Here is a 6,000-nt window from a genome sequence, read left to right as displayed (position 1 = left end):
AAAGTTATATCTGTCTTGTATATCGAAAATTTGAGCCAGTTTCAATCCTTCCTGTGGTTGTTAGTCCGTCTCCAGATTCAAGCTGATGCTTTGCATGTTCCACAGTCTGTCGTATTAGCATTATTAAATCCTGTGGCTAAGGGTGTGCTTTGTAGCATGATAGCCGAGGAGTAACGAAACCTTAGCGCAGTATTTTGAGAGGGTTCGCACGGCCGTAGTGGCGTTGGATATGCGTGTGTCCGACGTTGATTGTATCGAACATATGTTGGAATGCATGCGGGTACAGGATCGCGCCAGGTTGAACCTTGTAGAGCGCCCTTGATCTGTGTAACAATTTCAACACTTGGTTGACTCTATTCACGCTATTTCTTGGGAGGATGAACATGGTTCCGCCTCATAAAGGAAAGTAATATCTGAGGCACCAAGGTGTACTAACTTTATTAATACCAGTTCTAATTCATTAGTTCGGAGTTGCTACCGTTGCCATGCAGTTGATCATTTAGTACGGGATTGTCCGGTACTTAGGAGCCCTCGTTCAAATAGCTGACGCCAGAGGATGGGAAAAGGGGGTGAGTTTACTAACTGTCCCGTGAGTTGTAAAGCTATTCAGGCGACGCATCTTCCGGCGCTCCCTTTTGTTGTCTGTGATAGTGTAGGACAGAGTTTCAAGGAGAGCATAAGGGAGCAATTGACAGAAATGGGGGAAAGAAATACGGTGGAAGAAGAATGGGTAGCTTTGAGGGATGAAGTAGTGAAGGCAGCAGAGGATCAAGTAGGTAAAAAGACGAGGGCTAGTAGAAACCCTTGGGTAACAGAAGAAATATTGAATTTAATTGATGAAAGGAGAAAATATCAAAATGCAGTAAATGAAGCAGGCAAAAAGGAATACAAACGTCTCAAAAATGAGATTGACAGGAAGTGCAAAATGGCTAAGCAGGGATGGCTAGAGGACAAATGTAAGGACGTAGAGGCTTATCTCACTAGGGGTAAGGTAGATTCTGCGTACAGGAAAATTAAAGAGACGTTTGGAGATAAGAGAACCACTTGTATGAACATCAAGGGCTCAGATGGAAACCCAGTTCTAAGCAAAGAAGCGAAAGCAGAAAGGTGTAAGGAGTATATAGAGGGTCTGTACAAGGGCGATGTACTTGAGGACTATATAATGGAAATGGAAGAGGATGTAGATGAAGATGAAATGGGAGATACAATACTGCGTGAAGAGTTTGACAGAACACTGAAAGACCTGAGTCGAAACAAGGCCCCCAGAGTAGACAACATTCCATTGGAACTCCTGACGGCCTTTGGAGAGCCAGTCCTGAGAAAACTCTACCATGTTGTGAGCAAGATGTACGAGACAGGTGAAATACCCTCAGACTTCAAGAAGAATTTAATAATTCCAATCCCAAAGAAAGCAGGTGTTGACAGATGTGAAAATTACCAAACTATCAGTTTAATAAGTCACAGCTGCAAAATACTAACGCGAATTCTTTACAGACGAATGGAAAAACTAGTAGAAGCCGACCTCGGGGAAGATCACTTTGGATTCCGTAGAAATGTTGGAACACGTGAGGCAATACCGACCCTACGACTTATCTTAGAAGCTAGATTAAGGAAAGGCAAACCTACGTTTCTAGCATTTGTAGACTTAGAGAAAGCTTTTGACGATGTTGATTGGGATACTCTCTTTCAAATTATGAAGGTAGAAGGGGTAAAATACAGGGAGCGACAGGCTATTTAAAATTTGTACAGAAACCAGATGGCAGTTATAAGAGTCGAGGGACATGAAAGGGAAGCAGTGGTTGGGAAGGGAGTGAGACAGTGTTGTAGTCTCTCCCCGATGTTATTCAATCTGTATATTGAGCAAGCAGTGAAGGAAACAAAAGAAAAATTCGGAGTAGGTATTAAAATCCATGGAGAAGAAATCAAAATGTTGAGGTTCGCCGATGACATCGTAATTCTGTCAGAGACAGCAAAGGACTTGGAAGAGCAGTTGAACGGAATGGATAGTGTCTTGAAAGGAGGATATAAGATGAACATCAACAAAAGCAAAACAAGGTTAATGGAATGTAGTCGACTTAATTCGGGTAATGCTGAGGGAATTAGAATAGGAAATGAGACACTTAAAGTAGTAAGTGCGTTTTGCTATTTGGGGAGCAAAATAACTGATGATGGTCGAAGTAGAGAGGATATAAAATGTAGACTGGCAATGGGAAGTAAAACGTTTCTGAAGAAGAGAAATTTGTTAACATCGAGTACAGATTTAAGTGACAGGAAGTCATTTTTGAAAGTATTTGTATGGAGTGTAGCCATGTATGGAAGTGAAAAATGGACGATAAATAGTTTAGACAAGAAGAGAATAGAAGCTTTCGAAATGTGGTGCTACAGAAGAATGCTGAAGATTAGATGGGTAGATCACATAACTAATGAGGAAGTATTGAACAGGATTGGGGAGAAGAGAAGTTTGTGGCACAACTTGACCAGAAGAAGGAATCGGTTGGTAGGACATGTTTTGAGGCATCAAGGGATCACCAATTTAGTATTGGAGGGCAGCATGGAGGGTAAAAATCGTAGAGGGAGACCAAGAGATGACTACACTAAGCAGATTCAGAAGGATGTAGGTTACAGTAGGTACTAGGAGATGAAGAAGCTTGCACAAAATTGAGTAGCATAGAGAGCTGCGTCAAACCAGTCTCAGGAATGAAGACCACAACAACAACAGGTAGGACAGGAACCAGTGTGTGCATTGCTGGATTAAGGTCGTTCCGTATCTTGAGTTGATTATGACTGATACATAGAATATAGACATTGGTGCAGGTTTTCGACTCCACCGTCTCAGTTTCAGAGATGGCCGAGAGTTACCTCTAGTAGGGGAGGTGCAGGGTGGTTAGACGTCGATAAATTCTCAAGGCCTCATAGGTTTTTCATAGCTAAGAATTTGAGTGTCCCTTTGTTGCTCGGGTATGATTTCATCCAGCATGCCTGTTTGGTATTCGATTATGCATGGAGTGTCTTTTATTTTAAGTTTGCGCCTCAACTACCGTCTCTCTTTGTGTTTTTGCCAGCAGTCTTGTGTAGCGAAGGTGAGCTATATGTGCAGTGTGCAGGTTGACACGGGTTGTCTTACGGAACATCAAGTGCAGGCTCTCAACCAGGTCTTGGAGCGCTATCCTGACGTCTTATCGGATAGCCGGCTACGGTGGCCGAGCGGTTCTAGGTGCCCAGTCCGGAACTGCGCCACTGCTACGGTCGCAAGTTCGAATCCTGCCTAGGGCATGGCTGTTTGTGATGTCCTTAGGTTAGGTTTAAGTAGTTCTAAGTTCTAGGGGACTGATGACCACAGCTATTAAGTCCCATAGTGCTCAGAGCCATTTGAACCATTTCTTATCGGATAAGTTGGGGGAGACAGAAATTCCTATGTGTGACATCAAATTAACTGATAGTGTGCCCGTCCGTCAGGCCCCTTATAGGCTGTTATAGGCTGTCTCTACCGAAGATGAAGATTTTAAGAGCCAAAATCAATAATATGCTACAAGAGGGGGTGATTAGACCATCGACTTCGCTCTATGCTTCGCCTGCATTTCTAGTGCCCAAAGACCGGGGTAGCGATTTTCGTATGGTAGTTGATTACTGGAGGCTTAACAAAACGGTGGTGTTTGAGTCAGTTCCCTTGCCCGATTTGCACAATTGGTTTACCTGATTTTCAGGTGCTAATGTGTTCACCATCTTAGATCTCAATCAGGCATATTACCAAATCTCCCTTGCCGAGTCATCTAAGCCTGTGACAGCGTTTTGCACAGAATGGAATTCATTTTTCAACCCTAGTCCCTTTTGAGTTGGCCACTTTTGCAGCTGTGTTGTCCCATCTATTGGATTTCGCCCTAGGGACTTGAAGGTCGTCTGTATTTAAAACTATTTAGATGATGTAGTTATCTACAGTCGCATCTTTGAGGAACAACTTGTTCATCTGGAGCAGGTTTCCCTAACGTTGCGTTCGGCTGGCGCCACCGTCAAGCCATCTAAAATCACCCTTGTAAACAACAGATTTCTTTCTTAGGCCATTTGGTCTCTGCAATAGGCGTAAGCATCGACCAGGATAGAACTAAGGCCTTATGGGATTTCCTCCCTCCCCAGAATAATAAGGATGTGGCTCACTTCGTTGGTATGGCGAATTTCTTCCGTAAATTAATTGCCAATTTCACCCATCTTGTAGCCCCCCTTAATGATCTTCGGAAGAAGAATAGCGATTTCGTATGGGGAGAAAATCAGCAGCGAGCTTTCGCACAGATTAAGACTGAAATTACTAAACCCCTTTGTTAGCTGTGCTGGACTTAAATAGTACGCTTGTGGTACAGACCTACTCCCTTCATACCGGGATAGCAGCAGTTTTACCTCACGTCGACTGACTGCTCCTGAATCCAACTATTCTCTATATGAATTAGAGGCTCTGACCGTTGTTTTTGCCTTGTAAAAGATTTTTTTTCTATTTGGACTTTTTAGCCGGCTTTTGTGCCTTGGACATGAGCTAGGACCTTATGATTTTGCATGAAGGGAGGACTAGCATCCGCGTTGCACGGGAAATGTGTAAAGTGTTCATATGTAGTAAAAACCTGAGAAATCCGCCCGTTTTCGTCATTTGCTATCGAATCGACTTAATGCCAGATCGTCATATTGGCCGTTCTTCTTTCTGAAACGGTTACATTTATCGTGTGCAAAGCTGTGTCGCGTGCTGCGGAATGCGGAGATACTAAAAGCACCATAGTAGAACAAAGAAGAAGTTTCTAAGTTGATTTAATAGCCAGTAAGATAGAGTACAATTCAACTTTTAGTTATCGATTTTTGACGTTTTAGCCGGCTTTGGTGCCTTGGACATGAGCTAGGACCTTAAGATTTTTCATGAAGGGAGGAGTAGCATCCGCGTTGCACGGGAGAATGTGAAAAGTGTTCATATGTAGTAAAAACCTGAGAAATCCACCCGTTTTCGTCATTATTAGAGGCGGACAACCAAGCATTAAGTTGCGTCTTGGTTAGGCCGAGGAAGACTGGCCGAATTGCGCGTTGGGCAGTCTGTACATCTGCCTTTCGTTTTCAAGTCAGTCATATTAAAGGCTCCGATGCTATTGCCGATGCTCTGAATCGTATGTTTACACCCGACTCCCAGGAAGGTCAGGAGCAAGGCGAACAGGACATTGCCCGACCGCCGTAAGCTGTTTGGTGTGCTTAAGGAGAAGCAGGCGCAGGACCTGTGCTGCGGTCCTATTCGAGAAAGGGTCATGACTGGGGTTCCGGTGCCACGTGTAAGCATGGAAGTGGCGATCAACAATGGAGAGTGTGTTTGCCAATTGAGTTAATGCCGACGGTCTTCTGGTACTACCACGATTCTGTTCTTGGCAGCCATTTAGGCCTGTATAAGACCTTGGCCAGGATCCGTGAACATTTTGTGTGGCCCTCTCTTTATCGCGACATTAGGCGACTGGTTGGTCAGTGTGATCTCTACAAGAGGGCGAAACCTGATTCCGGGGTATCTCGTGGCCTTCTACACTCTCAGAGGGAGCAGTATCCTCTCGATAAAGTTTTTATCCACTATACTGGACCGTTGCCCCGGACAAAGAAAGGCAACCGCTACATCTTAGTTGTCGTGGATGCTTTCTCCCGGTTTACATGGCTGCTTCCTACTCGGCGGGTCACTGCGGAAAACACCACCCAGCAATTGTCGAGGGTCATATCCCGGTTCGGAGCGCCGGAATCATTGGTAAGCGACCATGCACCCGCCTTTCTGTCTCGTGTGTTTAAGGCCTTCTGTTTCAATCCGGGTATTAGACATATTACCACCACGCCTTATTATCCTAAGGCGTCATTTGCCGAAACAGTTAATCGGAATTTGAAAAAAGCCCTAACCACCTGGTAGATGGGAATTCACTTTGCTCTGGCTCAATCACGCGTTTAATACGGCCAAACATGAGGCAACCGACATCACACCCGCTGCGTTAATGTTTGCCTATA

This window comes from Schistocerca gregaria, chromosome 3 (genome assembly GCF_023897955.1).
Source record: "Schistocerca gregaria isolate iqSchGreg1 chromosome 3, iqSchGreg1.2, whole genome shotgun sequence".
NCBI classification, from domain to species: domain Eukaryota; kingdom Metazoa; phylum Arthropoda; class Insecta; order Orthoptera; family Acrididae; genus Schistocerca; species Schistocerca gregaria.
Note: the sequence above shows the minus strand (reverse complement) of the source record.